Below are 27,518 nucleotides of genomic sequence, written 5' to 3'. Positions count from 1 at the left end.
CTCTCTCTCTCTCTCTCTCTCTCTCTCTCTCTCTCTCTCTCTCTCTCCATCCCCCCCTCTTTCTGTATGTCTATTTGTTTGTACACTTTTTCAATACTATGGATCACACATAGGCTCTTTTGCATATTAGACAAGACCCTTACCACTGAGACACTGTCCTAACTTGGCTTTCTATCACTGTGATAAACGCCATGATCAAAGGAACTTGGGGAGGGAAGGTTTTGTACGGCCGTATGTCCAACTTACAGTTCATCACAGAGGAAAGTCACTTCAGGAACAAAGGCAGAAGTCATGGCCCAATGCTACTCACTTCCTTGCTTCCCATGGCTGCTCATGTTTGTTATATATATAACCCATGATCTCCTGCTCATCCTCGACACAGCCCAGTGGGCAGTGTCATATCCATTCCAGCCATCTCATATCCATCACTAATCAAGAAAATAACCCACAGAAACACCCACAGTCCAATCTATGGGAAACATTCCACAGTTGAGGTTCCTTCTTTTTAGGTCACTACCATATGTTAAGCTGACAAAAACTAACAAGTATTTTTATCTTGAAAAGTATGTTTCTAGATTTTTATTCTAGAAAACTGTTCCTTTATGTATTCTAAAAATGGACATCATTACATTAGTTTGGGGATATTGCTCAGTGATTGAGGATTTACTTTGAGTCTCAGAAACAACAGAAATTTATTTAAAAAAGACTTTTTCACCAAATAAAAGGAAAGAGTTAGTAATGTTCATGAATTTCATTAGTTTAAAGGACAGTGGGGTCTTAATTAATAAATTCAAGGTACCATATTGTCAGGTGTAGTTCAGAATCATCATGCTCACTCAGGTGTATTGCCCACATTATGTATTTTCATTGTATTTTATTTTCCAGATAGAGTTCTAGTATATATCCCAGAGTGAGCTTGAAGGCATGATTGTTTAGATTCAGAATACTGAGTGTTAGGATTACAGATGTGTACCACTACAGCTGGGGATGCAGTGTACCTTTATTATTAGACATCTAAGTCTGGTGTATTTATGTCAAGAAGTAAGAATTAATACAGAAATGGGAATCTGGTTACCAATAGCACCACCCTGCAGTGAGGATGAGAGGAAAAGGTAGCTGTGTGGAACTTAAAAAATCCTTGTATTTGGTTATTGGCATACCCAAACAATTTGTTGATTTAAAAGAAGCCAGCCACTTCATTGGAGGTCCTATAGAGTATACATGGCAGGTGGGTCCTTGCAATATCATGGTGCTAAGAAGACTGGTGTCAGGAGTCAGTGTGGTTATTTTATATAGTAAAGTCCTTAATTTAGACTCCAATGGAAATCTACCTTCTGAGGCACAAAGCATTTAGGTATAGGGATCTAGGGAGGAGATGCTAAGCTCTGCCTAGGATTGATATTCAAGAATAGACTAATGCTGATCCAAAGAGATGATAATGTGTAGATCAGAAAACAGTTGCAGTTAAGAAAACAAGCTCATTTCCCTAATTTATAATGGCCAGAAGCTGGAAAAATGCAGATGTCCTTCAACAAAGGAATAGATACAGAAAATGTGGTACATTTACACAATGGAGTATTACTCAGCTACTAAAAACAATGAATTTATGAAATTCTTAGGCATATGGATGCAACTAGAAAATATCATCTCAAGTGAGGTGACCCAATCAAAAAAGAACACACATGGTATGCACTCACTGATAAGTGGATATTAGCTCAAAAGCTTGCAATACTCAGGATACAACTCACAGACCCCATGAAGCTCATGAAGAAGGAAGACTAAAGTATGGGTGCTTCGGTCCCTCTCAGAAGAAGTAACAAAATATTCACGGGAGCAAATATTGAGACAAAGTGTGGGCAGAAACTGAAGGAGGGGCTGTCTGGAGACTGCTCCACCTGGGTATCCATCCCATGTGCAATCATCAAAGGCAGACGCTGATGTGGATGCCAGGAAGTGCATGCTTACAGGAGCCTGATATAGCTGTCTCCTTAGAGGTCTGCCAGAGCCTGACATATACAGAGGCGGATGCTCACAGCTAACCATTGAACTGATCATGGGGTTCTCAATAGAGAAGCTAGAGAGAAGAAGACTGAAGGAGCTGAAGGGGTTTGAGGTCCCATAGGGAGAGCAATACCAACAACTCAAGCTCCCAGGATCTAAACCACCAGCCTGGGAGCACATAGGGAGAGTCCCATGGTTCCAGCTGTATAGGTAGGAGAGGATGGCCTTGTAGGGCAAAGGTGGAAGAGGAAGAGTTTGGTCTGAATGCCCCAGTGTGGGGGAATTACAGGGCGGGGAGGTGTTAGTCGCCCCCCCCCCCCCCGCACATCCTCATAGAAACAGGAGGAAGGGGGATGGAATAGGAATTTTCTGGGTGGGGTCGAAATGGAGAAAGGGGATAACATCTGAAATGTAAATAAAATATCTAATAAAAAATTAATTTCAAAAAAAAAGTAAAGAAAAGAGAACAAGCTCATTTTTTTTCCAGGCAGGTCATATACAGCAGCACTGAAGGCTCTCTAGGGAGGGAAAGGTCGGCGTCTGATCTGTAGAGGTGTATAGCCTTAGAGGTGGATAGACATCAAGTATTTGGAGATGGAGTCCAGTCACTTTGGTGTGGAGAGACAGGAGAACTTCCCTGGCAGTTGGAGTGTCATGGGTGATAAAATTTCAGTCCTACTGACTACTCCTGATGTCACTGTTCCTTCCTCTCTCTGCCTGGTTTCTTTCTAAACACTGAGGACAACAGTTCTGAGTTCTGCCAGCTGGGCTGTTGAGCAGATGCATCTAACCTACCCAGAGAACAACAAGTATCCCATGGTTGTCCCTTCTTTTTCTGTCCTAATCCGGTGGGGACATCCTAATCTTCCTACCTGCTCCAACTCTTCCTCCAGATGTTCCAAACTAGTGGTTTCCCTCCCCAACCTGTCTTATGGTTTTCATTTTCCAACCTACTCCATGTCTTCCTCAGGTACTGTACCTTTCATATTGACATCTAGGATGGTCTGTCTGGAAGCAGTACAAAAGGGGTCAATTGCAGCAGCGGTGTGGATGACAACAGAGATGCCCTGGCAGGCTCTCCTCAGGCACTGGACATCCAGAATGTCACCCTTCAGAACTGTCACCTTGGTCTTTGTCTGCAGCTCTGTAGACACAAAACATGTTCTTAGAAAGCTTTCTGCATGGGATGGAAAATTTCCTGACACAGGTGTCAGTTACCTAGCCATTCAAGGGCAATCATGGTGAAAAGACACTGGGGAGGCCTTTCCTCGGAAGGAAGGATAATCTCTCAAAAATCAGAATGTAGCATTTGTAGAGCAAGAGGAAGCATCTATAAATATCCCATCACATTGTAGAAATTGAATCTGAGGAGTAAGACGCCACCTGTGCTTTGCATATAAAACAGAGTTATGAGAATTTCCTTCATTCCTTAAAGTAACTGGTGAATTGGTGGCACAGAAATGTAAGGAGGAAGAATAGGATTTAATTGATAGGAAATGGGGAAATCATGGGTGGATTTGAAGGAGAAACAGAGCCAGAGTCCTGCCTTGGGAAGCTGTCACAGCAGTCAGGGCGTGGGTTATAAACTGCACAGGTGTGAAGCCATGAGAGGAATATGGACAAGCAACAGGTTAACCAGATTATGTTCCCTGTAGTTCCAGTGAGGAGGACCCAGAAGAGGGAGACACAAAGATGGATATTTTAGTATTGCACCTGATAGGTCTTGATAAGTTCTGGGCCTGGGCTGTGTGTAAGTGAGGTGTTAGCCCTAGCACAGAGATGAAATAGGAGCTTCTGTGAGAGAACTCAGAATGGGCTCAAATGAAGGGTTTCTTTCTTTCTTTTTTTAATTGGATATTTTATTTACATTTTAGATGTTATTCCCTTACCCCATTTCCCCCTTCAGCCCAGGAACCCCCTATCCAATCCCCTTTCCTTCTGCTTCTATGAGAATGTGACCCCCCCACTCCCACCTCCCCACACTCTAATTCCCCCACACACGGTGTCCAGCCTTCATGGGACCAAGGATCCCCTCTCCCACATATACCTGACAGGACCATCTTCCCTTGCATATACAGCTGTAGCCATGGGTCCCTCCCTAAGTGCTCCCAGGATGGCGGTTTAGACCCTGGGGGCTCTGGCTGTTTGGTACTGTTGCTTTCCTCATGGGGTCACAAACACTTTCAGCTCCTTCAGTCTTCACTGTAACTCCTCCATTGGGAACCCCATGATCAGTTCAATGGTTAGCCATGAGCATCTTCTCTGAATATGTCAGACTCTTGCAGACCTCTAAGGAGACAGCTATGTCAGGCTCCTGTCAGCATGGACTTCCTGACTTCCACATCAGCATCTACCTTTGGTGACTGCACATGGAATGGATACCTAGGTGGAATGGTCTCCAGACAGCAGTTTCTGTCTTACACTTTGTCTCCGTATTTGCTCCCTTGAGTATTTTGTTACTCCTTCTAAGAAGAACCAAAGCACCCCCACTTGGTCTTCATTCTTCATGAGCTTTATGTGGTCTGTGAGTTGAATCTTGGGTATTTCAAGCTTCTGGGCTAAAATCTAATAATCAGTGAGTGAATACCATGTGTGTTCTTCTGTGACTGGGTTACCTCACTTAGGATGATATTTTCTAGTTGCATCCATATGCCTAAGAATTTCATGAATTCATTGTTTTCAATAGATGAGTAATACTCCATTGTGTAAATGTACACAGTTTTTGTATCCATTCCTCTGTTGAAGGACATCTGGGTTCTTTCCAGCTTCTGGCTATTATAAATAAAGCTGCTATGAACATAGTTGAGCATTTGTCCTTGTTATATGTTAGAGCATCTTCTGGGTATATACCCAGGAGTGGTATAACTGGGTCCTCAGGTAATAATATGTCCAATTTTCCGAGGAACCGCCAGAACTGATTTCCAGAGTGGTTGCACCATCTCGCAATCCCATGAACAATGGAAGAGTGTTCCTCTTTCTCCACATCCTCACCAGCATCTACTATCACCTGAGTTTTTGATCTTAGCCATTCTGACTGGTGTGAGGTGGAATCTCAGGGTTGTTTTGATTTGCATTTCTCTGATGACTAAGGATGCTGAACATTTCTTTAGGTGCTTCTCGGCCATTCGAGTTTCCTCAACTGAGAATTCTTTGTTTAGCTCTATACCCCATGTTTAATAGGGTTATTTGGTTGTCTGGAGTCTAATTTCTTGAGTTCTTTGTATATATTGGATATTAGTCCTCTATCAGATGTGGGATTGGTAAAGATCTTTTCCCAATCTGTTGGTTGCCATTTTGTCCTGTTGACAGTGTCCTTCGTCTTACAGAAACTGTAATTTTATGAAGTCCCATTTGTCAATTCTTGATCTGAGAGCATAAGCCATTGGTGTTCTGTTCAGGAACTCTTCCCCTGTGCCCAAGTATTCAAGGTTCTTCCCCACCTTCTCTTCTATTAGTTTCAGTGTATCTGGTTTTATGTGGAGGTCCTTTATCCACTTGGACTTTAGCTTTGTACAAAGAGATAAGAATGGATCAATTTGCATTTTTCTAAATGTTGTCCTCCAGTTGAACCAGTACCATTTGTTGAAGATGCTGTCCCTTTTCCACTGGACAGTTTTAGCTTCTTTGTCGAAGATCAAGTGACCATAGTTGTGTGCGTTCATTTCTAGGTCTTCAGTTCTATTCCACTGATCTTCCTGCCTGTCTCTGTACCAGGACCATGCCGTTTTTATCACTATTGCTCTGTAGTACAGCTTGAGGTCAGGGATGGTGATTCCTCCAGAAGTTCTTTTATTGTTGAGAATAGTTTCCACTATCCTGGGTTTTTTGTTATTCCAAATGAATTTGAGAATTTCTTTTTCTAACTCAGTGAAGAATTGGGTTGGGATTTTAATGGGGATTGCATTGAATCTGTAGATTGCTTTTGACAAGATGGCCATTTGTACTATATTAATCCTGCCAATCCATGAGCATGGGAGATCTTTCCATCTTCTGAGATCTTCTATTTCTTTCTTCAGAGACTTGAAGTTCTTGTCATACAGATCTTTCACTTGCTTGGTTAGACTCACACCAAGGTATTTTATATTATTTGTGACCATTGTGAACGGTGTCATTTCCATAATTTTATTTTCAGTCTGTTTGTCTTTCATGTAGAGGACGGCTACTGATTTGTTTGAGTTGATTTCATAACCAGCCATTTTTCTGAAGTTGTTTACCAGGTTTTGGAGTTCTCTGGTGGAAGCTTTGGGGTCACTTAAGTATACTATCATATCATCTGCAAATAGTGGTATTTTGACTTCTTCCTTTCCTATTTGTATTTCTTTGACTTCTTTTTGTTGTCTAATTGCTCTAGCTAGGACTTCCATTGAATAGGTAGGGAGAGAGTGGGCAGCCTTGTCTAGTCCCTGATCTTAGTGGGATTGCTTCAAGTTTCTCTCCATTTAGTTTGATGTTGGCTAGTAGTTTGCTGTATATTGCTTTTACTATGTTTAGCTATGGGCCTTGAATTCCTGATCTTTCCAAGACTTTTATCATGAAGGGATGTTGAATTTTGTCAAATGCTTTCTCAGCATCTAGTGAAATGGTCTTGTGGTTTTTTTTTTGAGTTTGTTTATATAGTGGATTACATTGATGGATTTGTGAATATTGAACCATCCCTGCATTCCTGGGATACCTACTTGATCATGATGGATGATTGTTTTGATGTGTTCTTGGATTTGGTTTACTAGAATTTTATTGAGTATTTTTGCATTGATATTCATAAGTGAGATTGGTCTGAAGTTTTCTTTCTTTGTTGGATCTTTGTGAGGTTTAGGTATGAGTGTAATTGTAGCTTCATAGAACGAATTGGGTAGTGTTCATTCCGTTTCTATTTTGTGGAATAGTTTGAAGAGAATTGGTATTAGGTCTTCCTTGAAGGTCTGATAGAATTCTGCACTAAAACCATCTGGTCCTGGGCTTTTTTTGGTGGGGAGACTTTTAATGACTGCTGCTATTTCCTCAGGGGTTATGGGACTGTTTCGATGGTTTATTTGCTCTGGATTTAACTTTGTTACCTGGTATCTGTCTAGAAAATTGTCCATTTCATCCAGATTTTCCAGTTTTGTTGAATATAGGCCTTTGTAGTAGGATCTGATGATTTTTTTGTATTTCCCCAGTTTCTATTGTTATGTCTCCCTATTCAGTTCTGATTTTATTAATTTGGATACTGTCTCTGTGCCCTCTGGTTAATCTGGCTAAGGGTTTATCTATCTTGCTGATTTTCTCAAAGAACTAACTCCTGGTTTTGTTTATATTTTGTATAGTTCTTTCTGTTTCTACTTGGTTGATTTCAGCCCCGAGTTTGATATTTCCTTCCATCTACTCCTCTTGGGTATATTTGCTTCTTTTTGTCCTAGAGCTTTCAGGTGTGCTGTCAAGTTGTTAATGTATGCTCTCTCCAATTTCTTTTGTAGGCACTTAGAGCTATGAGTTTTCCTCTTAGCATTGCTTTCATGGAGTCCCACAAGTTTTGGTATGATGTTTCCTAATTTTCATTAAATTCTAAAAAGTCTTTAATTTCTTTCTTTGTTTCTTCCTTGACCAAGTCATCATTGAGTAGAGAGTTGTTCAGTTTCCACATGCATGTGGGTTTTCCATTGGTTTTGTCATTATTAAAGACCAGCCTTAGTCCGTGGTGATCTGATGTGATGCAAGGGATTATTTCAATCTTTTTGTATCTGTAGAGGCCTGTTTTGTGACCAATTATATGGTGTATTTTGGAGGAGGTGCCATGAGGTGCTAAGAAAAAGGTATATTCTTTTGTTTTAGGATGAAATGTTCTATAGATATCTGTTAAATCCATTTGGTTCATAACTTCTGTTAATTTCAATGTGTCTCTGTTTAGTTTCTGTTTCCATGATGTGTCCATTGCTGAGAGTGGGGTATTGAAATCCCCCACTACTATTGTGTGAGGTGCATTGTGTGTTTTGAGCTTTAGTAAAGTTTCTTTTATGTATGTGGGTGCCCTTGCATTTGGAGCATAGATGTTCAGAATTGAGAGTTCACCTTGGTAGATTTTTCCTTGGATGAGTATGAAGTGTCCTTCCTTATCTTTTTTGATAACTTTTGATTGAAAGTCAATTTTATTTGATATTAGAATGGCTACTCCAGCTTGTTTCTTGAGGCCATTTGCTTAGAAAATTGTTTTCCATCATTTTACTCTGAGGTAGTGTCTGTCTTTTACTCACTGAGGTGTGTTTCTTGTATGCAGCAAAATTCTGGGTCCTGTTTATATATCCATTCTGATAGTCTACATCTTTTTACTAGAGAATTGAGTCCAGTGATGTTAAGAGATATTAAGGAAAAATGATTGTTTCTTCCTATTATTTTTGTTATCAGAGGTGGAATTATGTTTGAGTAGCTGTCTTCTTTTGCGGTTGTTGGAAGATTACTTCCTTGCTTTTTCTAGGTTGTAGTTTCCTTCCTTGTGTTGGCATTTTCCATCAATTATCCTTTGAAGTGCTGCGTTTGTGGGAAGGTATTGTGCAAATTTGATTTTGCCATGGAATATCTTGGTTTCTCCATCTATAGTGATTGAGAGTTTTGCTGGGCATAGTAGTCTGGGCTGGCAATTGTGTTCCCTTAGGGTCTGTATGATATTAGTCCATGATCTTCTGGCTTTTATAGTTTCTGGTGAGAAGTCTGGTGTAATTCTTATAGGTCTGCCATTATATGTTACTTAATCTTTTTCCCTTACTGCTTTTAGTATTTTCTCTTTGTTTTGTGCATTTGATATTTTGATTATTATGTGACGGGAGGTATTTCTTTTCTGGTCTAGACTGTTTGGCGTTCTGTAGGCTTCTTGTATGTTTATGGGCATCTCGTTCTTTAGATTAGGGAAGTTTTCCTCTATAATTTTGTTGAAGATATTTACTGGCCCTTTAAGTTGGGAATCTTCACTTTCATCTATACCTATTATCCTTAGGTTTGGTCTTCTCATTTTTTCCTGAATTTCCTGGATGTTTTGGGTTAGGTGCTTTTTGCAGTTTGCATTTTCTTTGACAGTTGTGGCAATATTTTCCATGGTATCTTCTGCACATGAGATTCTTCTATCTCTTGTATTCTGTTGATGATGCTTGCATCTATGACTCCTGATCTCTTTCCTACATTTTCTATCTACAAGGTAGTCTCCCTTTGAGATTACTTTATTCTTTCTATTTCCATTTTTAGATCCTGGATGGTTTTGTTCAATTCCGTCACCTGTTTGGTAGTGTTTTCTTGCAATTCTTTAAGGGATTTTTGTGTTTCCTCTTTAAGGGATTCTACCTGTTTACCTGTGTTCTCCTGTACTTCTTTAAGGGAGTTACTTATGTACTTCTTAAATTCCTCTATTTAATTTTGAATCTGCTTTTCCTGTGTGACGGAGTGTCCAGGGCTTGCTATGGTGGGAAAACTGGGTTCTGATGATGCCAAGTAACTTTGGTTTCTGTTGCTTGTGTTCTTGGACTTGCCTTTTGCCATCAGGTTAACTCTAGTGTTACCTATGCTCACTGTGTCTGAGGAGTCTGTCTTTCCAGTTATCTTGCTTGTGTCAGAACTCCTTAGAGTCTAGATGTTTCTGTCATCCTGTGATCCTAATCTCCTGGGTGGAAGAACTCCTAGGACCCAGGCCACTTCTGGGATCCCAAAATCCTGCTGCTCTGAGTGCAGTGGTTCCTCTAGGATTGTTCAGGATCTGGTGTCTTCACAGGAGCATACCAGCTAGGTGTTCACTGGTTTGAGTGGAGTGACTCCTCTAGAATGGCTCAGTTTACCTTGTCCACTGCTCTGCATGCAGCAGCTCCTCTGCTGCTCTGAGTGCAGTGGCTCCTCTAGGATGGCTCAGGATAACGTGTCTGCACAGGAGCAGACCAGCTAAGTGTCTGCCCCAGCCAACAGGGTCAGATGCAGGGCGGAAAGGAATGGGTTTATTTCTTATCAGATCGATCCTTTTAAATGAGGCATCTTAGCCAGACCACACTGCAGGTTTGTAGTCAGTGGCAATGGATATATCAGCATCATTTTGGAGCCTCTGAAATTTATTGAATGATAATAGCAATCATAATGTCATACAAATCAGTTCACAAAATTAATATGTGCCCATGCAGCCTGTATCACTCCCAACACTGGCTGCAGCTTCATATTTTGCAGATGATTTTCTAAATTTTCTCTTTCTTTTCCCAGCTATCTCATGATACCTTGGATTCTGATGTCCCTGGTATAGGTTGGACAACCACAGAAAGCTTCAGGAACATGTATGTGTCAGGACACACATGTGCCTAGTGAAGACACTATTGTCCCTCTGCCTCCTTCCAATCCATGCTCACTTCTCCATGAACTCTAGGGTCAAGGCTGGCTGGGGTCAACTCTTGTGAGACAGTCAGGTCAACTGAATTTAAAATGCAACTACAGAATAGTTTGTTAGAGGGAGAAGTAGAAATCCATAGCTGGAGAAATTCTTCTTTGGACAGATGAAAACCCCTCCTGTATTCATCTACTCTAATTTCCTTTGTCCTGTCAGGCAACCCCAAGGAGGCCTTGTAGTAGAGAAGGATTGGTGTCTTAGTTAAAGTTTCTATTGCTGTGAAAGTGACACTATGACTAGGGAAACTCTCATAAGCGAAACATTTACTTTGTGCTGGTTCCCAGTTTCAGAGGGTTTGTCCATTAACATCATGGCAGCATGCAGGCAGACATGGTGCTGGTAGAGTCGTGAGATCTACATCTTGATCTTCAGGCAGTAGAAGGAGACTGCCTTCAGCATTGGGCATAGCTTGAGCATATGGGACCTCAAAGCCCACCGTTGACCGTTGACACACTTCCTCCAACAAGGCCACACATTGTAATAATGCTACTTTTTATGGGCAAGCATTTAAATATGGGAACCTGGAATGTAGTCACAGAGTGGTGCCTTTAAGGGAAGGAATGCATAACCAGTTGTCTGCCTAGAAGGCTAGGAGCACATGTATACTCTAGCCTGGTGAACTCTGTACAGTCTCTGTGTCTTGAGACCACACTGGACACATTCCCCCCCCCCCCCAATTCCAGACTGTTAACATAAAGCCATTTCTGTTAATTAATCTATTAAACCCATCTTTATGGAAGGAATCACATGGACTTTATAATGTGTTTCAATGTGGTTATGTCTGATCTTTACTTGTCTTTCTTTGTTTCTCAGGCAGATTGTTTTAAGATTCATTGTTATTTATCACTAGGAATATTTTCACCAAATTGTGTTGTGCTTAAATTAAACCACTTGGGTCAGACTCCAGAAATCCTAACCAACTCCTACTATCTAGTCGTGTAGTACCAAATGGCCTTCCTGTGCCTCATGGATTGTCACCTTTTGGTCTTTGTGGTCTAAGTGACCCCTATGACTTCTGAGACAGATGCATACGAGATCAAACGGCGTTGACTTTTGTAGACATTGAACAGATTTCAGGGAACTTTGTCTCTGTATTCAGATCTTAGATTCTTCATTTTTCCAATTGAGTTTTCCCAGTAACAAAATTTCTTTGAGTTCAATCCTCATTACTTGGGAGAAAACTAAAACATATTGAGGTTTCTTACAACTCATTTTATGGAGATCTGTGACACTTCTCTGCCTCCCCTCTGGTGCAGGTGGCTCATCCAACTTCAGACATCTCTTGTGCTTTGTGTTTCTATTTATTTATTTTTTATGTTCTTGTAATTTTTTTTGTGTTGTGTAATTTTTACCAAATATTTTATCCTTTTCTATATTTTACAAACTAAAAATTAAATTCTTATGTTTTAAGAAAAGATTGATCCATTTGTCTTATGTTCATTGATGTAGTGCCTAGAACTGGAGTTGCAGATAGTTTTTAGCTGCCATATTGGTGCTGTAGATTGACCCCATGTCCCATGAAGAGCATCCAGTTCTCTTAACCACTGAGACATCTCTCTATCTACTAAACCCTTTTTATTTACTATTGACTTGGGATTTCAGAAGGTCCTGCAAGTCCAGGGGGTGTGTATATTAGACCTATATTTGAAGATATTCATTTGTATATATTCCAAGGGTTTATAGGTCTCAGGATATCTGGTATGTTTGGATGTCTGCCATCAATTTTAATGCTGATACAATATTACTAGAAGCCTTAAAAATAATAAAATAATTATTTTATAATTCCATCAAGGAAAAAATGAGTTGTATGAAAAATATAGAGTTTTGTGACTGAAAACTATTATAAAAATGAAATTTCTTGATTTTTGGGTGGAAGTGATCACTGAGTGGTGGCAGCTGCTGATTGTGTTCTAAGGGTCGGAGTAGGGTCGACGACGTTTGCTCTACCGGAACAGTTTAGCGCAATCCTCCCTGTCCATCACCTGTTGTGGAGAGTTACTGGTGGCGGCGGCTGCAGCGGCAGCTGCAGTGACATGTCTAGCATGAATCCCAAATATGATTATTTATTCAAGTTACTTCTGATTGGTGATTCTGGGGTTGGAAAGTCTTGCCTTCTCCTTAGGTTTGCAGATGATACGTATACAGAAAGCTACATCAGCACAATTGGTGTGGATTTCAAGACACGAATTATAGAGTTAGTCGGGAAAACAATCAAGCTTCAGATATGGGACACAGCAGGCCAGGAGAGATTTCAAATAATCATCTCCAGTTATTACAGAGGAGCCCATGGCATCATAGTTGTGTATGATGTGACAGAGCAGGAGTCCTTCAATAATGTTAAACAGTGGCTGCAGGAGATAGATCGCTATGCCACTGAGAATGTCAACAAGTTGTTGGTAGGGAACAAATGTGACCTGACCACAAAGAAAGTCATAGACTACACAACAGCAAAGGAATTTGCAGATTCCCTTGGAATTCCATTTTTGGAAACCAGTGCTAAGAATGCAACGAATGTAGAACAGTCTTTCATGACGATGGCAGCAGAGATTAAAAAATGAATGGGTCCTGGAGCAACAGCTGGTGGTGTAGAAAAGTCCAATATTAAAATACAGAGCACTCCAGTCAAGCAGTCAGGTGGAGGCTGCTGCTCAAATCCGCCTCCTTCCTTTTCTCACAGCAATGAATTCGAAATCTGAACCCAAGTGAAAAACAAATTGCCTGAATTGTACTGTATGTAGCCGCACTACAACAGATTCTTACCGTTTCCACAAGGTCAGAGATTGTAAATGGTCAATACTGACTTTTTTTTTATTCCCTTGACTCAAGACAGCTAACTTCATTTTCAGAACTGTTTTAAACCTTTGTGTGCTGGTTTATAAAATAATGTGTGTAATCCTTGTTGCTTTCCCGATACCAGATCGTTTCCCATGGTTGGTTAGAATATATTTTGTTTTGATGTTTATATTGGCATGTTTAGATGTTGGGTTTAGTCTTCTGAAGATGAAGTTCAGCCATTTTGTACCAAACAGCACAACCAGTGTCTGTCAGTTTCCATGCATAAAGTTTAGTGAGATGTTATATGTAAGATCTGATTTGCTAGTTCTTCCTGGTAGAGTTATAAATGGAAAGATTACACTATCTGATTAATAGTTTCTTCATACTCTGCATATAATTTGTGGCTGCCGAATATTGTAATTTATTGTACACTATGTAACAAAACTGAAGATATGTTTAATAAATATTGTACTTATTGGAAGTAATATAAAAAAATGGAATTTTTTTGTTCTTATTGGTTTGTTTCTGCCTCTTTGTTTCTTATAAAAATTTGCAACTATTACTTCTCAAGACTCTGAAGAATCTTACTTTTAACCCAACAATACTAGCCCAGTATCTTGAGATGCTAATCATTCCTACCTATAGATGAAACTAAACTTGACAATGAAATCCCGATAAATTTGAACATAGAACCAGTCTTTCTAAAGCTTAAATATGTTTTGAGAGTTTACCACTCAGTAGGTTCATATCTCCGAATACTTGGTCTCAAGTTGCTGGAAAGGTTAGTAGGTGTGGTCTTGGAGGAGGTTTGACATTAGAGGTAGCCATTGAGGCTTCTAAAGACTTGGATCATTTCCACTTAGTTCTCTGCCTTGTGGTTGTGGATCTAGGTATGAGCTCTCAGCTACTGCCATGTCCATAGTGCCATGCCCATCTGCCTGCTGCCATGATCCTCGCTGTTATGGTCTCATAGGCTCTAACTCTCTGAAACTGAAAGTCTCCAATAATCTCTTCTTTCTAAAAATGGCTTTGCACAGTTTCTTATCCTAAAAACAGAAAAGTAAGCAAGAAACACCTCCATCATCTCCCTTCTTCATAGGACTTAGTCTGATTACCTCCAGGATTAGGCTCATCTTGGGAAGGAGGGACAATATCAAACTACAGGATGTCTGCTAGGTGATTTGATCCAGACTCAACCTGACAAAGCCAAGGGATTGGTGGGTGGGAGCCAAGCAATACGTGTAAGTGAACTCTGGAGAGCATGGAGGAAGAGGTGACATTCATATGGCCTTCCACTAGGAGCTGAGGCCCTTCCACAGCTACCTCCACAGAAGGATGAAAGAATGGAGCAGCTGGGAACATACACTATCACATATGAAGTCCCACTGGCCCTCACTATACACTCTCTAATCTTTCTCTCTACTTCTTCACTCTCCTTCCCTACAGCCTTCCTTAATGTACTTTAATATTATTAGCACTTTCTGCTATGAACTGCAGTCTCTCTCAAGTCCTTAATTAAAATGAACTATGAAGCACATGAGTAACATCCAAAAGAGGCAGAGCCCCACTGCTAAGGTCTCTAGTTTAATAATCCTTTGTTACACAATCTTGCAAATACTGACAAGTCCATTCTGTTAAGGCTAGAAGAGCTTCTAGCAAAAGAGAAAACTGATCTGCAGTGTCCTAGGAGAGAGATACCTAAAGGACCAGGGCCTGCCCAAGCCATCCTCTCCAGTTATTGGTCAGGCTTGAATTCACTTTATCCAACTATGCAGTGACTTTTGTGCTGTGCCAACTGTGAATATTGTTTACAGATCCACCTGCTTTTTATGTTGTAGACAATGATGCCCTCCCCACACCTAGTCTATGTCCCCCCAGTTCCTAGATCACTTACTGGACAATTGCTCTTTGTGTTTTGGACTGAAGGTCCTGAACAGGGCTCTGACCTCCTGCAGCTCTTCCTCCTGCACCAACATCTGGATGATCCTCTGGCTCAGAAACCCTCCTGCTCCTGTCACCAGGCAGCTCCATGCAGGCATGGTCAACACAGGAAGCTGATAGTAGAGGGAGCAGACTTGATGGAAGGTGGTCCTGTGCAGGGCTAGAAAGAGTGGTTCAATGTGTACAGAGTCATGGAATTCCTACTATATTTACACAGTAGAAAAAAATGTCCTGAAGCTAATTTCACACTTTTATCTCAGAAGACACCACTTCTCTTATCCCAAATCTTGTGGGATGTTCTCTATAAAACAAGAAAATAAAATTAAAACAAAAATAAAAACCTATTCGCAGCAGACACCATATGTATAATCTCTATCTTAGCTCATCTTTGTCACTGAGACACTGCATCAGACTGTGCTCCAAGGTTGTCCTTCTCACCTTAGATGCTGGTTACAGACTCTGGATTGTCTTACCTGTGCTTATGAGAAACCTCTCCCACTGATGAGTTCTACAAACTCTCTCTGCATATGATTAGGTCTTTAGGTTTCAGAGCTCTGACTTCAGGAACCCAAGCTCACATTTATCAGCTTCCTATGAAAGGTATTACAAAGGATACAGAGGAAGAGATGCACAGGCTGAGGAAAGAGAAAGAGGAACAAGGCTTCTACTCTCTTATTTGATGTACCAGCCTCTAGGAATGTCTAATTGTTCAGCTACAAACAAGCTTAGGAGGCTGGACCCTCATTCATCAGTTAATAATGAGACAATGCTGAACAGTTCAATGAAGACAATTCTCCAATAGAGATTTCCTCTTTCTAGATGACTCCAGGTTATGTGCCAAGTGTAAAACCAAGGCTAGTCCATCCCCAGGAAAAGAGTGTTCTTTCAGTATGTTAGCTGTGATACTGAGACTCCGTTAGATCAAGCTAAATTTTCTTTGACAAGTGCGTTAATTGGAGATTGCTTCTGTGTTATGAATGGGAGCATATTTATAGTTCTTATTTCATCTCTAGGACCTGAGTTGTGCAGATTTGTGCAGGCTCTGTGCATGCTGCATCAGTCCCTCTGAGTTCTTAAGTGTGTGGACCATGTTGATTTTAGAGTGCCTTGTTTTCTTGTTGTTGTCCATCCCCTCTGTCTTTTACAATCATTTTGCCTCCTCTTCCATGGGGTTTCCAGTGCCCTGAGGGGAGGGATTTGATGGAGATTTCCCACTTATGACTGTGTGTTTCAAGGGCTCTCATTCTCTGCACAGTGTCTGGCTGTGGTTCTGTCTATATGTTTCCACCTGTCCTGGAGGAAGCTTCTCTGATGATGGTTGAGTCACGCACTGATCTATGAGATATCGAGTGTCTTTAGGAGTCAATTCATTGGTACTTTTTTCCCCTTTCAGAGCAGCAATATTTGGTTTTACCTAGGTCTCTGGACTATCTAGCCTGTGTTCTGGTCACTCAAGGAGTTCTGCGTATGAGTTCCAGCTTATGGAGTGGGTCTTAAAACAAATCTGACACTGTTTTGTTACTCCCACAAGCCCTTGCTACTACTATACCAGCATATATTGCAGGCAGGACATCTTTGTAGAACAAAGGATTTGTGGTTGATTTGGTATTTTCATTTCTCCTTTGGTAACATAAGGATACATAACAATGGGAAAGATGCCAGCACACAGAAACGAAGTCTTCTCCATATTTAATGGGTTTGTAGATGTTTTCTTCAACAGTAGGGCCCTGCTATAAGTTTGTGGAGATCACCTATATTTTGCAACAGCTTATGTTGTTCAGTGGCTCCTATGAGATCCCTTTTACCAACAATCCAGCTAGATTTGATCCGGTTCTGGTATCGGGAGCTTCAGGTGTTAAGAACAGATATCCAGTTTTAGTTCAGTCTCTTCCATTATTTGATGATTTTATTTAGACCACCTTCATAGATATATCTATTTTAGGAAGCTTCTACTGTGTTAGATTTCCCCACTGTCCCTCCAGTGATCCTTAATTTAGCTCTCACCCTGAATTCCCTCCCTCTTCCCCTTCTTCCCTGTTGCTCTCACTTAATTCTCTCACTCCAGAATCTTCTCTGTATTTGTCCATAGTCAATTATTCCACTTTCCTTTTCAAGGTAGATCTATTTGTCTACCCCCAAATCCCTTCCTGTATACCTAAATTCTGTGGTTACAGATTGTACCTTGGTTATCAATGACTTAACTGCTAATATCCACATTTAAGTGAATATGTAACATATTTGCTTTTCTGGGTCAGAGTTATGTCACTCAGAATGATTGTTTTTCTAATTCCATTGATTTACCTACAAAATTCATGATGTCATTTCCCCTCCCAGTGGCTTTCCCACATTTTCATTATCCATTCATTAGTTGATGGATATCTAACTTGTTTCCAAATTATGGCTATTATCAAGAGAGCAGCAGTCAACATGCCTGAGAATGTGTCTGTGCATTGGGATGAGTTTTCCTTTAGGTATGCACTCAAGAGTGGTGTAGCTGAGTATTGAGGTAGATCAATTTCCATCTTCCTGAGGAAGTCACACTGATTTCCATATTGTTTTTAAAAATTCATACACTCCCCAGCAATGAGTAAGTCTTCCCCTTGTTCTACATACTTACCAGCAGGAGTTATCACTTGTTTTACTGAACTTAGCTATTCTGACTGGTTTAACATGAAATCTCAAAGTAGTTTTCATTTGCATTTCTTTCACAACTAGACAAGAAGATTTACTTAAGTGGTTTTTAGTCATTGGAGTTTCTTCTTTTGAGAATTCTTTATGTACACCTGCATATCATTCTCAATTGTGTTGTAGTTGATAAAATCTTTTCCCACTCTGTATCCTGCACCTTTGTCATAGTTCCTGTATCCTTAGCCCATCAGAACACTTTCAGTTTCACTAGCTCCTATTTGTTAATTATTGATCTTAATGCCTGGGCAACAGTATTCTGTTCAGAATATGTTTACCTGTGCCAATGAGTTCACCCCATTACCTATTTTTTCTTCTATCAACTTTAGTGTATCTCGTTTAGTGGTGAGGTTTTGATTCATTAGGAGTTGAGGTGCTGTTGTTTGTTTGTGTGTGTGTTTTACAGAGTGATAAGTATGGATCTATGTGCATTCTTCTACATGCACTCATCCAGTTTTACTAGTTCCCAATGTCAAAGATGCTGTCTTTTTTTTTTCCCAATGTGTATTTCTGTATTCTTTATTGGCATTCTGTTGTCCATGAGTATGTGGATTGTGTCTGGGTCTTCAATTTGATTTCATTGATTGTCTTCTTTTGTTCCAATATCATGCTGTTATTATTACTACAGCTCCATCGAACAACTTATAATCATTCAGGAATGTGATACCTTTAGCAATTTTTATAATTCAGGAATGTTTTATGTTTCTCAGTTTTTTCTAGGTATGTGTATTAATATAGAATCTTTGAAGAATTATATTGGAATTTTGATTGGGACTGCATAGAATCTGCAGATTGCTTTTGGTAGGTTTGACATTTTTACTAGGTTAATTCTACTGACCCATGAGCATGGAAGCTCTTTTCATCTTCTGGTATTCTCTTCAGTTTCTTAAAGTTTTTATCATACAATCTTTCACTTGTTTGGTTAACTCTAAGATATCTTTTATTATTTAAGGCTATTGGGAAGGGTTTTGTTTTCCAGAATATTTTTCTCTATTAGTCAATTTAGTATAGAAGGTTACTGATTTTTCTGAGATAATTTTAAAAATTGTCTCATAAAAATCCTGCTATTTGCTCTAAGTGTTTATTAACTATAGTTATTTTACAGTGGAATATTTCACATCACTTCAGTAGTCAACTATATTATCTGCAAATAAAGACATTTTGACTTCTTCATTTTCAATATGTATCCTCTTGGTCTCCTTCAGTTGTCCTACTGCTCTAGCTTAGACTTCTAGTAGTATTCTGAATAAGTATGGAGAGAGTGGGCAAGGTTGTCTTGTTCCTGCATTGAATTTCTGTCCACTTAAGTTGGTCTTGGCTATGGGCTTGCAGTAATCTCTGGTCATTATATTGAACTATGTTCCTTGTATCAGGACTTCTGCCATGAAGAGGTGTTGGATTTTGTCTAATGCCTTTTCAGCATCTAATGAGATAATCTTGTGATTTTGGCTTTCAGTTTGTAGGTGGAGTTATCCACCTTGGCGGCAGGTACAACTTCCTACAGGAACTTAGAAGAATAGACTGCCCCCTGAGCTTGCCTTGTGATGTAGTCTGGCTGAAACAAAGGATGGGTTTAGTATGGCTTCCCTGTATATACAGGAGCTGAATATTAAACTTTGAGCCTTGTTTCAAAAACTTTGTCTTGTCTCCATATTTCTCTAGCCTCTCCTTTCTTTTTTCATTTCCAGCCTCCCTTTCAGGTGAAGCCTGTTTGTCAGTGGCCTCAGGTGGCTACATGGGGCGCCTGAATGAGGGAGCTGAGAATGGGGGGAGGTGGAGGTGGGGGAAGTAGGGGATTCGGGAGATAGGGGGAGGTGGGGGGTGGGGGGAATGACTGTTAAACGCTGCCTTGGTGGAGTTCCACGGAAAAATGGAAGAAGAGTATCCCACACTTGGTAAGTAATGAATAAGCTTTGATGCTAGTGCTAGTGATCTTTTGGAGGCTGTGTTTCAAGTGTGTTTTTAGTGGATATGGGCTAGGCTATATAGACATGGGTGTGATACCAACTTCATCTGGGGTAACAGCAAAACACGGGACAGGAGAATTCCAAACAAGCATTCGTCAGTAGCCTAAGAGCTGCCTTAGGCGAGAGGAGCAGGGTTAGGAGGAATTGGCAAGGTTAAGAAAGCAGGGCGCTGAGGAGTAACTGTTAGTAGTTGCTGCTATACTGAAGGAGATGCAAAGTTAGACCTTGAATATGAGAGCGATAAAGGGTTTCAGAAAAGTTGTCCTCTCTCCAGTCATGTTAGCAAAAGAGAAGGAAAATAAGCTATTTCAGAGCTTGCCTAGTAATAGGGGAAAATCAGGAGATATCATGCTTTTGCTCTGGCTCCTACTGGAGAAATCCTTAGTTCTCGTTTCTCTGTCTATTGTCTGTCCTTGGTGTGCCAATCTGTCCATGTGTGTCAATTGTCTGTTTTTGTTTCATTGTTTGAATGCTTGGTGTTCTATGTTTCATGTTAAAAAAAATGGTTAAAACTTTATCTGCTAGCTATCCACCCCTTGATTTAGTTTAACTTGTTTAAAAGGCAGTCTCAATTTGTACTGTAGAAGCTGATAAGTTACCATGCACTGTAACTGGGGGTCAAGTTCAGCTGGAGAATCCTTTCCAGGAGCTGATTGTCTGCATAAGTTGCTCTTAAAGGGGCCAGCAGATTTTTGGCTTCTGTGATAAGGAAGCTCATAGTTGTTTTTCCTAGAACAATCTCTGTGACAGTGTTTATTTGGTTTAGCAAGTGACAAGGTGCTTTACTCTTGAAACTACAGCTAGAAAAAGTAAAAAAATGTTTAGTCTAAATATATAAGATGTATATCTACTTCATTTTTGTTTCTGACTGGTTTTAAAAGTATAAATATGTTATGCATGTCTTGGTTATAGATTATTGGTCTATAAGATATTGGGTATAATTAAAAATTTGCTACTTTGGTAACAGAAGGTTGGCTTAAGACTGGTAACTCAGGGTTGTAGATATTCAGAAACCAATGAATAAAGACTAGGATTTAAAACAATGTCTCTTTAATGAGGTATTAAAAGCTGCATTATCATGCATTCATATATAAGAACTGGCAGCCAAACTTTGTAACATGAAATTTAATGTACTTGGTGTTGATTTTAGAGAGAATGGATTGTTTACATTGTTAAAAACTGGTTTTGTTTCCCCAAATTATGGTTATACTCTAATATTGCAAAAGAAACTTAAAATATAGTTAAACTGCCAATGTTCCATTGGATACAGTTGGCAGTTCAATCGTGAGCTTGGGATTTTTGATTTACCCATGTTTATAGTTGAGAAGGGGATTGAGCAGGTAAAGATGAACAAAAGAGTTAAAAACAGCTGTATTACAGTACAGGCCTGCTGCTCCCTTTACACAAGCTTTATTGGATACTGTGGTAGAAGCAAATTTACCCCCCCCCCAAGATTGGAAAACCATATAAGGATACTTTGTTGGGAGGAGATTCCTTACTTTGGAGCTCTGAATGCCGTGAAACAAGTAAGAGAACAGCCATGATGAATGCTCAGGCAGGTAATGCAGATTGAGATATAAGCAGATTGAGATATAAACATGCTTCTGGGAGAAGGTTGATATGAAGGTAATGCTAATCAGATTGGGCAAACTGCATGAGTGTATGCACAGATTGCAATGGCTGTCTGCTGTGCTTGGATTTAATTACCTACTAAAGGGGATCTCAGTGGGAATTTATCTGGTATTAAACAAGGCCCTGATGAATCCTTTCAGGAATTTGTGGATAGGTTGCTGAAAGTGGCTGGCAGAATTTTTGGAGACCACCAGGCAGGAGTTCCTTTTGCTATACAATTGGCTTATGAGAATGGCTAATGTGGCCTGATGCCGTACAAAGCAAAGACAGACTTACCTGGATCCATTTGTCTTTGTGCTGAAATTTGGCCCCCATACAATTAGTATCTGGCTATGGCTGCTGCCTTACAAGGGACCACTGTGCAGGCAATGCTTTCACAGAAGCAAAGGGATAAAGCATGTTTTAAATGTGGAGATTTGTGTCATTTTAGAAATGATTGTCCCAGGAATAAAGGTACTAGCAGACTGTTTTAGGCCTAGATGAAGAACATTTATATTTGAGTTAAGACAAAGCTCAGAGTGGGCTCAGCAGAAGCTTGTGTGACTTTCTTTTTATCTTGGTCATCCTGACCAGCCCCTATAAAGGTGTTTTCTGGAATTTTCTTATTTCCTTGCTTTTTCCTTGGGAAGGAGGGGTCAGCCTCAGACCCAAAGACATCCACAATGGGCAGCTTATGGGCCAAGAGTTATAGACAATGATTATGCTGGAGAAATTAAAATTATGCCTGCTTCTCTCCATGTCATTATAGCTGTGCCTGTTAATAAAAGAGTAAGAGAGGACAAGATTGACCTTCAACTCTCACTCAGCTACAAGGGATTTGTTATTCCATGAATCCAAAACAAAGTTCAAACTTAAGATTTATGAAGCTTGTGGGGCATTACATCCTGACTTGCCTACTCCAGCTGCCATTCTAGGAAATACATATAGAATTATTATGGATTTGGAAGACTGTTTTTATACCATTCCTTTGCATCCTGGTGAAGGTAGGAAGTTTGCATTCAGTGAGTGTGCTTGTGATTTTGGAGAGCCTATGAAGCGATATCATTGGAAAGTTTTGCCTCAAGGAATGGCTAATAGCCTTACACTATGTAAAAAAATTGTTGCTGCTTTAATACAAGAAGTTAGAGTTTGAATCTTTCAGTGTATATTATTCATTGTATAGTATTTTATTAGCTGATCCCTCTGAAGAAGTTTTACTGCAAGCCTTTGCTCTCATACAATGAGCTTTAAAATTTTGGGGAGTGCTTGTTGCTCCAGAGAACATTCAAAGGCAATATTTTTTCAATATTTAGGACCTCAGTTATATCCTAAGCAGATTGTGGCACAGAAAATTCCAATGAGGAAAGATAGTTGGGGTTGGAGAGATGGCTCAGTGTTTAAGAGCACTGACTGCTTTTCCAGAGGTCCTGAATTCAATTCCCAGCAGCCACATGGTGGCTCACAACCATCTGTAATGAAATCTAGTGCCCTCTTCTGACTTACAGGTGTACATGCTAAATAATGGTTTACTTATAATGATTTTCAAAAGCTGTTAGGAGATATTAATTAGCTAAGATTGCACATTAAGCTCACCATAAGAGGACTTAAGCCTCTGACAAATCCTAATTCCCCTTGACAATTAATTGATGAAGGAGAAAGAGCTTTGAAGAAAGTAGAAGAAGCTGTTCATTATCAACTGATATGTTATATAGACTATGATCAGTTGTTGGCTGTTTGCATTATTGCAACTCATATGCTTACAGCAGTCCTTTGGGAAAAGGGACCATTAATGTGGATTCGTCTCTCTTCATCTTCAAAGAAAGTTTTAACACCCTGTTCTGAAGCTATTGCTGTGTTAATACAGAATTGTAGGTCAGGATTACAAAAGTATTTTAAAAAAGAACTTAATGAAATATTCCTTATTCCAAACAACAATTAAATTGGTTATTGAAGAATACTGATATTTAGCCTATTGCATGACAAACTTTTTAGTCAAATTTGATAATCATTATCCAAAAAATGAGTTGTTACAGTTTTCCTCTATGCATGCTTTTGTATTTCCTGTAAATTTATGCATACAGCTCATAGAAAGTATGCTTATTATATTTACAGACAGCTCACCTAGTGGGAAAGCAGTATATATAATCAGATCACATGTTCATTCTCTTGAGTTTCCCCCTGCTTCAGCACAGATAATTGAATTATGTGCTGTAGCCACTGTTTGAAATGCTGAAAAATCAAGCTTTCAATTTGTATACTCATAGCCAGTATAGCTCATGGTTTATAATTGCTTGAAATTGTTGAAATTTATAATTGTTGAATTGTTTTTTAGATATTGCTAATTCTCAAATTTTATAAATACAGCTTAATGTAAGAAACACATACTGTTCCTTAACTTTGTAAGACATTTAAGAGCTCATATTGGATTGCCTGAACCCCAGGGCAATGTCACAGCAGATTTGTATACCAGGCAGATTATAGGCCTTACAGAAACAATTGGCCATACAATCTTATAGTTTACATCATCAAAATAGTAATAGCTTGAGACAATAATTTGGTATTTCTAGAGAATGTGCAAGTCAAATTGCAAAACCTTCTTCTCAGTGTCCTCAATTTCTTCATAATGGTGTTAATCCTTGAGGACTTATACCTAATCAATTATGGCAAATGGATGTTACTCATTTCTGATTTTAGAAAATTGAAATATGTACATATGACTTGACACCTTTTTAGGCTTTCTAGTTGCAACTGTTTTAACAAGAGAAGCAACTAAATAAGTAGTTATTTCCTACATTATTTTTCTATGCTTGGTGTTCTATATCAGATTAAGATAGATAATGGAACTAGCTATTGCACTCAGACATTTGAGATGTATTGTTGACAATTTAATATTACCCATATTACTGAGATTCCTTATAATTCTCAAGGACAAGGTATTGTGAAACAGATATTGTGAAACTTTAAAATAATATCTTCATACTTCTCTGAGTGTGGGAGGAGCAGCTACTCGTGCTTCTGCCCTGGTTTTACAAGGAACTCTAAAAAATTGGCTTTTAAAAGCTAAAGAGGGGGAGTTATACTCCCCAAGGTCACTGAAAGCACACCTTTCCTTTGTCTTATTTGTTTTAAATTTTTTGCAAACTGATGCTAAAGGTCAGTCTGCAGCAGATTGCCACTGGCATCCAGTCACTTCCAGGCCATATGCCAGGGTTAAATGGAAAGAGCCCCTAGCTAATATGGTACCAACCCTGTTTTAATTTGGGGCCATGGTTCAGTCTGTGTTTTTTCACAAAAAGAAATGGAACCTGATGGCTGCTTCAAAGATTAAATTGTAAGTGACTCAGTTACTTTTACCTTAGATGGGATAGTGGGAAACAAGTAAATCTTGTGCCCCCGTCCAGTTATTGGTACTGCTCATCTTTAAAAACTAATAAGGGGGAATTGTGCCTTCTCCCCACATTGAGCAGACCGGAAAGACCTTGTTTACCAAAACAGATCTAGTAATAGGGCCTAGGTGGAGTTATCCACCTTGGCTGCAGATACAACTTCGTACAGGAACTTAGAAGAATACACAGCCCACTGAGCTTGCCTTGCAACATAAGACATAATCCAGCTGAAACAAAGGATGGGTTTAGTGGGGCTTTCTCTATATATACAAGTGCTGAATATTAAACTTTGAGCCTTGATCAGAAAACTTTCTTGACTTCATGCTTCTCTCCCCTCTCCATCCTTTTTTCATTTCCAGCCTACCTTTCAGGTGAATCCAGTTCATCTGTGGCCACAGGCAGCTACAGCATTTATTGATTTACATATGTTAAACCATCCCTGCATCTCTGGGAGTAATGCAATTTATTTTTGATATATTCTTGGATTCAGTTTGAAAATATTTTATTGAAAAATTTTTTAAAATCAAATCATAATTTTTACTTATTCACACAGGGGTTATAAACACAAAAAGGCAGGAAGTGGGGAAAGGGAATGACCCTGGAGTGTGGGTGTTCAGGGGGAGTACAGATATCTTTCAGAATAGGGTATCAGCTGGGTGAAGGTTCAGGGGACAGGTCACTATAGACTATGCCTATGATTCACTTGTCCTTTTGCATCTAAATTCATAAAGAAAAATTTTCTGTAACACTTGCTCTTTGTTAGTTCTTCAGGTGATTTGTTTATCAGGGTAACTGTGGCCTCATAAATTGAATTGGGCACAGTTCCTTCTGTTTCTATTTTGTGGAATAATTTGAGAAATATTGGCATATTTGGAAAGTCTGGTAGACTTCTTTGTTGAGATCATTGTTGTTGGTTGGGATACTTTTAATGACTGTGTCTATTTTACTACAGGTTATATAGGTCTGTTTAAATTTCTTATGTGATCCTGATTTAACTTTGATAAGTGTGTGTATTCAGGAAATTATCCATTTCAATTTGAAAGAGTAAAGGTTTTAAAAACATGTTCTTATAATTCTCAGACTTTCTTGTTATTTTTATATCCCCATTTAAACTCTAACTTTGTTAATTTAATCTCTATCTGTCTTTAACTTGTATAATGATTTGTCAATGTTATTAATTTTGTCAAAGAATAAACTCCATTTGTCAATGATTTTTTTATGTTTCTATTTTACATATCTCAGACCTCAGTTTAGTTTTTGCTGTCCACTCCTTGTAGTTATATTTTTTCCTTTTTCTCTAGAGCTTTCATGTGTGATATTGAGTTAGTCATGTGGTATCTTTTATGTGGATACATCTAAGTGCACCAGAGGTGTGCCTGGTGTCTTCAGAGACTAGAGGACAAAGACATTGGGTTTCCTAGAACTATTATTGCAGATGGTTGTGTAAATAAAAATTTCTGAAAAGAAGCTGTGCCTAGTTGTGAACCAAAAACTCCTGGAAGGAATTACTGTGTAGGCAGTGACTGCTGGGCCCACTGGAATTTAAACACCCGAGACTGTTGTTTTGATATTCATGAGTTACCTAAGGGGGGGGGGCGAAACATGGCTAATTAAGTTATTCCCACCCAGTTCCTCATCTTTCCCCCTCCCTATTTAAGCTAACTCCCCCTGGCTTTGGGGGGGGGCACACATCCAGACCCAACTACCACGCCATGAACAATAAACTTTTTAAGCCCACGAACTCCGCATGTCTTCTGGGGTCTGCCACCACCAAAGTTTCCAGCCTTTGGAACCTTGTACTTTGTTGTGTATGTGGGACCTGCCAGTGGAAAAAGCCACCAGGGACTCTGCCCCCCCACCCCCGCGCGCCGCCATGTTCCCGAGACCCTGCGAGTTTTTTCCCACACCCTACCAGGGAGTATATTATTTACTTTGTATTTCTGATACTAAACACCACAGCCAAAGCAACTTATAAAAGAAAGCATTTAATTGGACTTACATTATGTTTCTAAGGGTTGGAGATCCTGAAGACAGGCACAGCTCCCTTCTGATCTGGCAGCAGAGAATAGAGTGAAGTAGGATTGTTTGGAAGGCTCAAAGTTCACTTCCAGTGACACACCTCCTCCAACAAGGCCATACCTCCTAATGCTGCTGCAGCACTTCCACCAATAGGGACCACCGGTTTAAACATGTGATCCTAAGTGAGTGTTTGCATCCAATCACCATGAACCTCTGGCGCTCCAGTTGGACTGTTTCAGCAGGGCCTCCTTAGTTATTTCTACTGAATGTATGAAGGGCCTTATTTAAGGTTTCTTTTGCTTACTCTCCTAAGTGGGCCACTCTAGTCTCCTCTGCTGGATAGTATAAGTCCCTTATTTGATAATGCTATTTCCTGATTCTCTTCTCTGTCTTTGTTTCTCTCTGTCTCTGTCTCTCTGTGCCTCTTTTCATGACAATTTTGCTTTTGCTACCTATGTATTTAATAAAAACCACTCATTCAGTACTGAAATTATGAATTATTTCTGTATAGGAAACATAATTGATGAAACATAATTGATAACAAGATGTTATCTCTGTTTTGAAGGCGTTATTACAATATAAAGCAAAGGGTAGGGGAAGAGTTAGAGAAAGATGTTTCTTTGGTCATTGCACCCCCACCCTCTTGTGGCTGAATTGGGAACCTGACAAACGAGGTGGGATGTCTTCGGGTGATGAGAACCTCTCTCCACAGAAATCTGGCTTCTAACTTTCTGTGTATAGAATAACACA

At 39.6% G+C, this 27,518-nt stretch overlaps 2 pseudogenes; one reads left to right on the top strand and one right to left on the bottom strand.

The window, feature by feature from the left end:
• LOC114637050 overlaps positions 1-26,802 on the bottom strand; it is a 28,213-nt pseudogene extending 1,411 nt beyond the window's left edge.
• LOC114637051 lies at positions 12,418-12,953 on the top strand (annotated as a pseudogene).
• Positions 26,803-27,518: the final 716 nt, after the last annotated feature.

Source organism: Grammomys surdaster, unplaced genomic scaffold (assembly GCF_004785775.1).
Source record: "Grammomys surdaster isolate TR1022 unplaced genomic scaffold, NIH_TR_1.0 125156, whole genome shotgun sequence".
NCBI lineage: Eukaryota > Metazoa > Chordata > Mammalia > Rodentia > Muridae > Grammomys > Grammomys surdaster.
The sequence above is the reverse complement of the archived record's forward strand: the minus strand, read 5'-3'. Positions and strand labels throughout refer to the sequence as shown.